The following is a 12,185-nucleotide window of genomic DNA, read 5'->3' as shown; positions in this document are numbered from 1 at the left end:
TCTTTTGATAGGTGAGTTTAATCATTGATATTCAGTGTTATTATGTTCAAGTAATTATTTATGTTAGCCATATTTTGATTGGACTTGTGTTTGTCATATTTTGTTTGTTTGTTTCCTTCTCTTTTTGTCTTTTTTGTTGCTCTTACACTCTCCTCCAACTCTGCCTGTCCTGTTTTTTCCTTTCTTCCTGCAGAACTCCCTTTAGAATTTCTTGAAGGGGAGGTTTCTTGTTGGCATACTCTTTCAATTTCTGTTTATCTGTGAATATTTTGAACTCTCCATCATTTTTGAATGCTAGTTTAGGTGCATAGAGTATTCTTGGTTGGAAATTTTTTTCTTTTAGTACCTTGACTATATCATACCACTGCCTTCTTGCCTCCATGCTTTCAGATGAGAAATCAGCACTTAATCTTATGGAGCCTCCCTTGTATGTGATGGTTTTCTTTTCTCTTGCTGCTTTTAGAATTTTCTCTTTGTCTTGAGCATTGGATAATTTGACAAGTATATGTCTTGGGTTGGGCCTGTTGGGGTTTATGATGCTTGGGGTGCGTTGTGCTTCTTGGATATGTACATCTGTCTCTCTCAGTAGATTTGGAAGTTTTCAGCCATTATTTCCTGCAACACTCCTTCTGACTCCTTTCCCTTCTCTTATCCTTCTGGGATGCCTATAATACATGTTTGTGCATTTTGCATTGTCATTTATGTCCCTAAGTCTTAGCTGGATTTTTTCTATCTTTTTATTGATCAATTCTACTATCTGTTTGATTTCCAATGTACTGTCTTGCACATTGCTAATTCTCTCCTCTGCCTCTTTTAATCTCCTGCTATTTGCTGTGAGTATATTTTTGATTTCTTGAACTGTGGTGTTCATTTCCATCATATCTGTTATCTTTTTGTGTATGTCTGCAATTTCCTCTCCAAGTGTTTTCTTCATATTGTTAAACTCTTCCTTTACTTCATTAAGTTTGTCTCTGATATATGTTCTGAGATCTTTAATTGCTTGTCTGAAGTTCTGCTCCCCTTCCTGGTTTTTAGTTTGTTCATTGGATTCAGCCATGTTTTCCTGATTCCTGTTTTGGTTTGTAGTTTTTTGTTGCTGTCTGGTCATCATTTTATCTTGACAGGTTTAATCATTTCCTTAGCTTCTTTGTCTAGTCTTGGGGATTAATTAGCTGTTGTTCTTGCATAAGTGTTATATGTTCTTTTTGTCACTTTGTTCTTATTTTATTTCTTGTTGCTGGCTGAGTTCACTTTGAAGGAAAATATTAGGGCCAGGGGAAGGTGATTGTGTAAAAAAGGAAAATGTGTAAAGTAGTATTGGTAATAAATGCTAACAGAGCAACAGTATGAGATCTGGGAGGATGGATATTAGATTCATGTAAGTTGTGTAGAGTTATAGCAGTAAGTAGAGTACCTATAATGAGGTAGTCAACTGAATATGGGAGGAATATGGTATGAATTAAAAAGCTATTGTTTTCGTGAGAGAGGGAAACAGAAGAGAAAGGCAATAGTTTCAAGAGTGGATAAAAGACAGAAAACAAAACAAAGGTATTAGAAATTAAGAGTTAGACAATTTGGGGATCAAAGAAAGGGAAGTGGAATATAGGAGAGACAATAGATGATGGAGGATATCAAGATGTGGGGGAAAAGGGATAGTGTAGGTGGCCAAAATCAATTCACACAAAAATGAGGCAATGGAGGATGAGGAAACCCAGCAAATGTGAGGTGTTCCCTGCAGCACCTATTGTATTATTAAAATAAAGTAAAATAAGAAGAAAAAGAGAGAAAAGAAAAGAAAAAAAAGAGAAGAAAGAAAGAAAAAAAAGGGACTGGTGGGTAAAGAAAAGGGAGGGAAACAAGTAAGAAAAAGAAAAGAAGAAAGAGAACCAAAAAAAACATAAACAAACCAATGGAAAAAAAAACCCTAAATAAATGAAAAAAAGACCTTGGGGGATATAATGGGAGAAAAGACTAGGAGATAATGCAATATTAGCAACCAGGACAATAAAAAATAAAAAAAAGAAAAAAGAGAAAAAAAAACGCAAATGTCAAGGGCTAGGACACTCAAGGACCTCAGATGGACCTTAGGGCGTAGTGGATACAGGGATGGAAAGTCTGTGATATTGCAGACTGAAGAGGTGTGAGTCTCTGGGGTGTTGGCCACCAAGGTTTAGGTGACACAGACCTCGCAAACTCAAATCCGGTTAACAGGGAGCCTGGGAGCACCGCACGCAAACCACCCTTCAGGGATCCCCGCAGCTGGGTGCCCAGCCCTATGGGGGTGTGTCACATCCGCAAACTCTGACCTCTGTGTCAGAAACCCAAAATTCCTCCTCTCACTAGAATCTCTTCTGTTGCTGTGTCACCAATTCGACTTCAGGACACCTCCCGCCCTGCAAGTCCCTGAAACAGCCTGCTGGGGGTGCGTCTATATTGCAGACAATTTAAGAACACTGCAGATCGGCAGCCAGGCCTAGGGGGCGGGGCTCTGGCCAGAAGCGTTGATATCCATGTCAGAAACCCAAAATTCCACGCCTCGCAAAAAACTCTGTCTCTGTCTCACCAAATCTGTTTCCAAAGGCCTCCTGCCCTGCAAGCCCCTGAATAGCCCACTCAGGGCTTATGAATTCCCCAGCACTGCAGAGCCTCCAGGAATCGGCTGCCGGGGTCCCGCCCACCCCAGGGGGGAGTGTTCTGCATGCAGCTCCTATTTCCGTGAAAGAGAACTTCAATTCTACCTTTTACACAGATCTTCTCTGTCACTGTCCCACCAAATCGATGTCCAGACACCTCCTGCCCTGCAAAATCCCAAAACAGCCTGGCCCTGAAGAATTTCCAATGCTGCCCAGCCGCTTCTTTGCAGGAGAAACTATAAGGTGCACTCACTCAGACACCATCTTGCCCTGCCTCCCCAGTGAATTTCAAGACTATGTAGAGGCTGAGAGTTTTATTTCCCACCAAGTTTTTAACTGGTAGGAGACCAGAATTTTTGGAAAAAAATGCCAATTAGAATCTACATCACAAAAAAGGAGAAGCCATTACTAGGGAAGAATTTGTGGCCAGAAGCTGTGAATCAGAGAGACTTTGAAGGGTTTGAGGCTGTCGTCAAACCTGCAGGTACAGAGGGTACAGTTATGCAAGATATTGCATTTTTTGAACAATCCATGAGTCTGGAAGTTGATGCTGCTGATGCTGAGGAGTTAGTGGAGGAATATGGTGAAGAGCTCAGCACTGAGGAGCTGCAGGAACTACAGAAGAAGCAGCAACAAGAGGTGGCTGAAGAGATTTCTTCAGGTGAGGAGATAAGGGAGGACGTCCCCAGTTCCTTGATAAAAGAAATGTGTGCAAAATGGGCAGAAGTTCAAAACTTTGTGAGAATTACCATCCTGACAAAGCTCTGACAAGCAGAAGTGTGAATTTATTGGATGACCAATTTCACACTTTCAAGGAATGCTGAAAAGAAGACAGAATCAGTCCTCATTGGATAAGTTTTTAGTGAAGGTGACAAAGTGTGTGTCAGAGCCTGTAGTGAAAGTTGAAAAAAGGCAGAAAAGAGAAAGAATACTGAAAGTGCCCAATGTTCTATTGGAAGGGGACTCTCCTTCTAAGCAACACTCCGTGGACTCTCTCCTCACCACTCTTCTCCACTATCCCATTAGGCTATGGACTCTTAAGTACAGAAAAAGCGAAATTTTTATTTTATTTAATCGAAGTACTTATTAACTTTTAGGTTTATTTCTCATGTAAAGTAATGATATTCAACCCCACCTTTTTACATATTGCCTTAAAATGTGCATTGTCTTTGGTTTGGGAGCACATTACATTTACTTACATTATTTCTTATGGGAAAATTTGTTTGGTGCTCGTCATTTTTGGTACACATCGTGTCTCCTGGAACCAATTAACAATGAGTACCGAGGTACCACTCTAACTCCTACTTGATCTGTATAGTCAAAATATGTCTATGCCTGATAAACAGACTTGATTTTTTGCCATCATGATGGAGATCCATGACCCCTCACCCAATTTTCAGACCTGAGTCAGTTCACACTCCCAGAGCCCCTTGAAGAGGATGTCAGTTTTCCCTGAGGAAGGACTCCATAATACCATAAATATATGTTATCTTTCTAGCCTTCTTTCTAGTCAAAGGGGACTCTGGCCATTTTCCAGGGTAACTATGCATGGGGTAAAGGAAATATTCAGATTTTTCACAGATAATGGGATACTGACTGTGGTGGTTTGAAGCTGTTTGAAACCCTGCAGGGATTTGGAATTGTTTTGGACCTGTGACTTTATTTTTTGCTTCCAATTTCTCCCTTCTGTGGTGGGACCAGCTCAGCAATAGGTCTGCATGAAGGGAAGGTGACACAGAACTGAAGAAATAAAAGGACAGAAAGAAAGACACAAGAGAGGAAACAAAGATGGGACCAGGGGGGCTTCACAGCTTCTGAAACTGGGAGCCTCAACCCTAGTTTCTCCCTCATATTTATTTGAAAGCTAATGAGCAACGTGCAACATAAGAAGCAACTTGCAACATCTACAATAAGGTACAGGAGCATCTTGTACAATAACAAGAAGCAACTTGCAACATCTACAATGAAGTACAGGAACATCTTGTGCAATAACAAGAAACAACTAATAGGTAAGCCAGTTTCCCATAACACTTCTGAAATGGAAATGTTTATCCTATGACTGTCTCTCTATTGTATTTTGGAAGCAGATAACTTGTTCTCTAGGTTTTACAAGTCAACAGATGGAGGGAAACTGTGCCCCATACAGACCACACCCATAGCCGATTTTGATGAGACTTTGTATTTAGTATTGTTACTGAAATTACTTAAGTCTTTTGGGATACTGTGATGGAATTCATGTATTTTGCATGTAGAAAGAACATCTTTTGGGAGTCCAGAGCGTGGAATGTGGCAGTTTGAAGCTGAATGTACCCCAGAAAAACATGTTCTTAAATCTCATCCACTCCTGTGTTTCTAAACCCATTCATTGTAAGTTGGATTTCTGATGAGGTTACTTCAGTTAAGATGTGACCTACCTCATTCAGGATGGGTCTTAATCCTATTACTGGAGTCCTTTATAAATGGAATTAATACAAAGAGAGAGAGAGAAAGGCATGGAAATAAGAAGCTAAAATAAATGAAATCCAGAAGTGAAGAGAGAGACCAGCAGATGCCTCCATGTGCATTGCTATGTGGCAAAGGAGCCAAGGACTGCCAGCAGCTGGTCTTTGAGAAGAAACCATTGCCTTGATGATGTCTTTATTTGGACATTTTCTTGGCCTCAAAACTGTAAGCTAATAAATTCCCATTGTTCAAGCCAAACCATTTCATACTATTTGTTTTAAGCAACCTAGGAAACTGAAACACTGACTCTGAGTTCACACTCATCTCATCCAGTCATCCACCAGTCAACGTTGGGGCTTTTGGAATCCAAAGATAGAATTTTATCCTGAATCCATCTGCAATGGGACTGGTGGATCTGCAAACACATTATATGGTTATTTCTTAGTTCATGGATGCATATTTGAAATAGCCATACCCAGAAAATGACAGATCTACCACATTTGCTCCCTGACCACTGCAGTAAGGGCTATTATGGTAGACTATGTACCATTTACTGAATCTTTCAATATTATATCCCTTAAGAAATCACTGAGATGTGTACAACTACCGATTTGAAGGGTCTGTGTATCAGGGGGAGATGATTTCTATGACATTCCCATTTAACTTTTCTATTTAGCCAATAAGGTAGCTAGCTCTTGGAGAATGATAGTAGAATATAAAAAATTTAATCATACGGGGAATCTAATTGTAGCCACTGTTCCACATGGTATCTTTACTGGTGCAAATTTCGAAAAACCTTTGGAACCTAATAGATTGGATGTTTCCCCCCTCTTTCCCAGGGGTTAGCATTTCTTTTCTATAAAGGGCCAGACTGTATTTTAGGTATTGTGGGCCATTTGGTCTCTGTCACAACCACTGAACTCTGATGTTGTAGTGGGAAAGCAGGCTTACATAAATGAATGCTGTTCTCTACATTGGTAATTTCATGCTAATAAGGTCAGAAAAACAGGAGGTAGTATGTACTCTAGATGCTTTAATAAGTGTATCCAAGGGTAAGAAAAAAGCCCAATGAAGATTCAGGGGCCTGCCACCTCAGGGAAATTTCTGGGGGATTCACCCACTAAAACAGGAGAAATACTTGGAGGGTTCTCTTTAGATTCTTCATATTTAGATATGCTACTCCATCCCACCTACTGAATTACCCTTAAAGTAAATAGCCTTGAGTGGGGACCCAAACATGTAGAGGCTTTCCAGCTGGTCCATACTACAGTGTGATGGCTCTGCTACTTTACCTTTGTGACCCAGAGGATTCCATGGTGCTTAAAGCATCTATTGCAAATCAGAAGACTAAGTGGAGATGGTGGCAAATCTCAATAGAATTACTGTGTAGGCACTGCAGATTTTGAAGGAAAATCATGCTCTCTTTGGTAAATACCTCCTTTTGGAAATAAATTCTGTTTTGCCAGGGTGGCTGCATATAGTTTGTGCAAGTTGTGCCTTGTACATGGTGCCCACTAAGTGGGCAAGTTGAAACTGAAATTCAGTTTCCTACTCTTTTCACCAAATCATGTGCCCTGATATGGTCACCATGGGAAGTAGTATCCTTTTCTAAAGGCACAGTGTGGGCCAGTGGTGGCCTTGTGGCTTAGTACTGGGACCTGGAAGCGATGGAATGCCCAACGACAGGATACCAAGTAAACCCCTGACCTAAGATTCATATCATGAACTGGTGCTATCTGATCCATCAAGCCAAAAAGTTGGATGTACCCAGCTGTACACTACCAACAAGTGGGAGTGGTATGTATAAGATGGGGTTGAAGCAGGTCCTCAGTCATGGGTAAGATGCATGAGATGTTCCAAAACCTCTTCTCCATATGTACTGTTTGCTTTCCCTCAGTGAACACTTATGTCTTCATCAGAGGTCCTTGCAAGTAGTTTAGTGAAGAATAAAATAATGGAGACTGGTTTATGTGTGCTTCTGCATGACAGCCAGAAAAGGACGTTTGCAGCATTATATCCTCAGTCAGTGGTGGCAAGAAGGACACTGGCGAAGGTAAATCCCGTAGTGGGCAGAATTTAGGACAGTTTATGTGTTTACTTTTCCTGGAAGGAGAAATGGCTAGTTGTGTGTGTGTGTGTGTGTGTGTGTGTGTATTTTTTCACTGATTCCTGGACACTGGCTAGTGATTAGGTCAGATGTCCCAGGGCTTGAATATGTATGGACAACTCAGAATGGGCCCATAGTATTAGAATGTGTGCCTCATGTGAATGCTCACCAAAGGGCATCCACTACAGAAGAAGCTTTCCATTATTAGGCAGCCAAGATGGTCTGTTCTGAAGACATCAATCAGCATCTTTCCTCATAAACTCCAATGTTGGCTCAATGAATAAAATAGCCATAGTGGCAGAGGTGGAGGTTATACATGGATTCAACAAGTGGACTTCTACTCCTCAAGGTTGATCCAATCATCACCATTGTTGAGTACTTAATTTTATAGAAGAAGCAGAAACCAGTACTGAGCACTCTGTTAAGTAAAATACCCTGGGGGCACCAGCCAGCCAACTGGTGGCAAAGGGACTAAATTGGACACCTTTAATCATAGAGGGTATAGTGATTCATCCTCACTGGAATCAATTATTATAGGTAAGATTTTGCATTCTCTGCCTGCCATGTTTTTTCCTGCAACAGCAATAATGGTATTCCACACAACATTGCTCCTGACAAAGGAATTCATTTTACAGGGAAAAAAGAAGGGAGGATTCTTTGGATTTACCATATACTCCACCATTCAGAAGCAGATGCTGTTGTAGAACAGTTAAATGGCTATTTGAAGACTGTTACACTGCCAGGGGGGATACGTGGATCTGGAAACCAAGAGGCTGAAGTAAGAGTGGCATCTCTCATCTTGGTACTTTGGGGAGGAATTATTCTATGGCTTCATTGAACTGGAAATTGAAACTGCCACATGGCATAAATTTAACCTAGAAATCCTGAAAACTACAAAATACTGCTGAAAGAAACTAAAGAAGTCCTAAACAAATGGCAAGAAACTCACTGCTCATGGATTGGAAGACTTATTATTGTTAAGATGGCAATACTCTCCATAGTGATATACAGATTCAATGCAATTCCTATCAAAATTCCAGCAGTCATTTCACAGAAAGGGAAAAGCTGATCCTCAAATTCATATGGAATTTCAAGGGGCCTTGAATAAATAAAACAATCTTGAAAAAGGAGCACAAAGTAGAAGGACTTACCCTTCTTGATTTGAAAACTTACTACAAAAGCTACAGTAATCAAAATAGTGTGGAACTGGCATAAGGCTACACATATAGACCAATAGAATAGAACTGAAAATCCAGAAATGAAACCATACATTTATTGCCAGTTGATTTTCAATAAGAATATCAAGTCCATTCAGTAAGAGAAAGAATAGTCTCTTCAAAAAACGGTGCTGGCATTATTTTGAGTATAAATAACAGCACTGAATTATATGTGAATGTGGATTTAAGGGGAAACTTTAGGTCACATATGTTACTGGAATAAAAATTTTAAAAATAAAATGTAAGACTGTATAACACAGTGAAACCTACTGTAGAAAATGGACTATAGTTAACGGCACAATTATAAAAATATTTTTTCATGAATTATAATAAATGTATGACACTAATACAAGGTGTTAATAATAGGTTGGTATTTAGGAAAATATATCTACTGTAAACTATGGGTGATAATTAATAGTATTATTTTAATAATCTTTCTTCAGTTGTAACAAATGTACCATACTAATGCAAAGTGCCAACATTAGGTGGGTATATGGGAACACTATTTTTTACATGATTTTTTTGTAAACCTACAATGTTTCTAATTTAAAGTTTTTAAAAATGATAATTTTTTAATTAAAACCAATAAATAGTACAGATTTCACAAGTCTGTGTATTGGGTGTTATAAATGAGACAATCCTTGTAAATTGCTTCACACAGTGCCCAGAACATAGAATCTCTCAATGAATGCTGACTATTATTGTTTAAAAAATAGTACGGTTATAAAAAAGAGCTATCATCAATTGTAACAAATGTTCTACATCAATGCAAGGTGTTGGTGGTGGGGTGGTGTATGGCAATCCTATAAATGCATGATTGTTCTGTAAGTCCACAACTTCTATAACAAAAACCACACTGGTGATATCAATTACTGGAGGTGACATGGAACAATTAGAACCCTCATACAGTGTTGGTTGAAATTTAAAATGGTACAAGTAATCTGGAAAGTGGTTTGTCAGTTTCTTACAAATTTAAACATATACTCACCATATGATTTAACAATTCCACTCCTGGTATTTACCCTAGAGAAATGGAAACTATGTTCACACATAAACCTGTACATGAATGTTTATAGCAGCTCTGTAATCGCTCCAATCTGAAACAACCCAAATGTCCTGCAATGGGTGATGGTGCATTCATATAATGGAATATTAATCTGCAATTGAGGGAAGCAGATGTGGCTTAATGGATAGAGCGTCCGTCTACCATATGGAGGGTCCAGGGTTCAATCCCCAGGGCCTCCTGACCCATGTGGTAAGCTGGCCCACACGCAGTGCTGCTGCACACAAGGAGTGCCATGATGCTCAGGGGCGTCCCTGCATAGGGGTGCCCCATGTGCAAGGAGTGTGCCCCGCAAGGAGAGCTGCCCCACATGAAAAGAGCACAGTCTGCCCAGGAATGGCACCACACACACACAGAGCTGACACAGCAAGATGATGCAACAAAAAAGAGACACAGTTTCCCAGTGCTGCTGGATAATGCAAGCAGATGCAGAAGAACACACAGCAAATGGACACAGAGAGCAGACAATGCGGGGATGGGGGGAAGGGAAGAGAAATAAATAAAAAATAAATCTTTGCAAAAAAGAATTTCTTAAAAAATAATAATCTGCAGTTGAGACAGGAAGCATCTTGGGTAATTTCAAAGCCATTGATTGTGATTACTGAAAGAAGAAAGTCTCAAAAAATTACATACTGTATGATTTCAGTTATACAGCATTCTCAAAAAGTCACAACTATAATGATGGAGAAGTGACCAGTGCTTGTTAAGGGTGGGGGAGAATGTGACTTTAAAGAGATAATATGAGGAAAATTTTTTGGGGGTGATGGAAGTGTTTGGTGTTCTAATGTGGTGATGGTTACACCAATATATACCTGTGTTAAAATTCGTGGATGGGAGAGGTAGAATTAGATTAGCGGATATGTTTGGCAGGGATGAACAGAGGAATTGAGAGGTGATTGCTAAGGGGTAGGGGGATTTTCTTTTTGGAGTAATGAAAATGCTCTAATATTGATTGTAGTGATGGATGCACAACTCTGTGATTATACCATTGAACGCACACTTTAGATGGATAGTATAATATAGGAATATATCTCAATAAAATTGCTTTAAAAATTCTTAAGTGTGTACACCAAAAGTTAACTGTATTGTATGGTAATTTAAAAAAATACATGACTATGGCCTCATGACCAGTTGCAGAAATGAGGGCTGTTACCTTAGTAAGTAGGGACTCAACACATAATTGTACACCATTGCTTATTGTTACCCATAGTTTCTACCTTTCTCTTTTGAGTCCATATTTTTATATAATAACTTATATTTCCTACCTTTCCTCTACTGTTTTATATAAAGTGTGTTACTGGAAATTAACTTTAAAATTTAGTTTATATGTTACAGGATAGCAAGAAGGGGTTGAGGGGTGTCACTTTTGAAACAAGTGGTGGGGTACTGCTGTGGAATTGCTGCAGTTGTTGTTTACAGGGTCAAGTGTGTCTTTGGGCCTGGCCATGGTGTGGCAGTTTTCCTAGGAGCAGGATATCACACTGCATGGGGGTGTTGAAACTGTGGTCAAGTTCTTCTCTTTTGGCATCAATAGCATTTTATATCAGTGTGGCATATATTCATCCGAAATCTTTACTTGAAGTCAGAAATATGGACTCACCTTGATTTTAACTACTGATTCTCAATAATATGGTGGAACAACTAAAAGATTGGCTATACGAGTGTTCTGTTTAGAAACTAGTGGTCGTTATTTCAAATACTGAAAGTGGTGAAGTCCTTGAATGATGACAATTTGATATTGAGTGTGATAAGACTGCCAAAGATGACAGTGCACCCAGAGTAAAGTCATAGAAAGCTATCCAAAATGAAATTTGTTCAGTGAGCAGACTGATTTCTGCCACTATTGGTAGCTTCTTGTTTATTTGATCTACTAATTTATACAAAGAATTGCTTCTACCTAAAAATGGGAAGAATCAGGACCACAGTTCATTACCAATTCTGAGGAAGTCTGTCTTCGTTCACTTACGACCACAATTCATAAAGTAAATACTATGGTGGTCTACAAAATTCCTGTCAATGACTGACGGATGAGATGAGACAAATAATGTACTTGTAATTTTGAAATGTGGTTTTCCTGAAATTAAATCAACTCTAGGTGATAGGTTTTACTTTGTTGCTTAATTTTTAGGGAAAGCCAGCATTATACTTTATGAACTGTGCATAATTTTTTTCAATTTTTTAGTACCTGTTTGACTTTCCATAGGATTGGCATCATGAATTAGAGGGGAGTAAATTATTATTCCTTTGTTAATGTGTTTGGCTAAATAGATGAACACAGAAGCATACTGAATACTGTTCAAAAGGGAATTGGCATATTTTTAAAATCATTTATTTTATTTTTTAACTTTTTAAATTGAAGTTTATCATTCATACATGAACATCCATAAACAATAAGTGAATAGTATAAGTTGTGAACTTACAAAAGAAACATGTGTATCATCATAAGGGATCTCATAAATTACCCCAACACCAGCACCTTGCAATGTTATGAAACAATTGTTATAAACTATGAAACAGCATAGTAAAAATGTTACTACTAACTATAGCCAATATATTATATTTGGTGTATTTTCCCCCAACACACCCTGTAATGACACGCTATATTAGTATTATATACTTGTTATAGTTCATGAGAGAATGTTCTCATATTTGTTCTTTTGTTTAAAATTTTATTTTATTTATTCATTTTTTAAAAAATATTACATTCAAAAAATATGAGGTCC

General features: G+C 38.7%; 1 pseudogene; it reads left to right on the top strand.

The window, feature by feature from the left end:
* Positions 1 to 10,907: 10,907 nt before the first annotated feature.
* LOC101433443 (mitotic spindle assembly checkpoint protein MAD2A pseudogene) lies at positions 10,908 to 11,486 on the top strand (annotated as a pseudogene).
* The last annotated feature ends 699 nt before the right edge of the window (positions 11,487 to 12,185 follow it).

This window comes from Dasypus novemcinctus, chromosome X (assembly GCF_030445035.2).
Source record: "Dasypus novemcinctus isolate mDasNov1 chromosome X, mDasNov1.1.hap2, whole genome shotgun sequence".
In the NCBI taxonomy this organism is placed as follows: Eukaryota; Metazoa; Chordata; class Mammalia; order Cingulata; family Dasypodidae; genus Dasypus; species Dasypus novemcinctus.
Note: the sequence above shows the minus strand (reverse complement) of the source record. Positions and strands in the feature narration are given on the sequence as shown.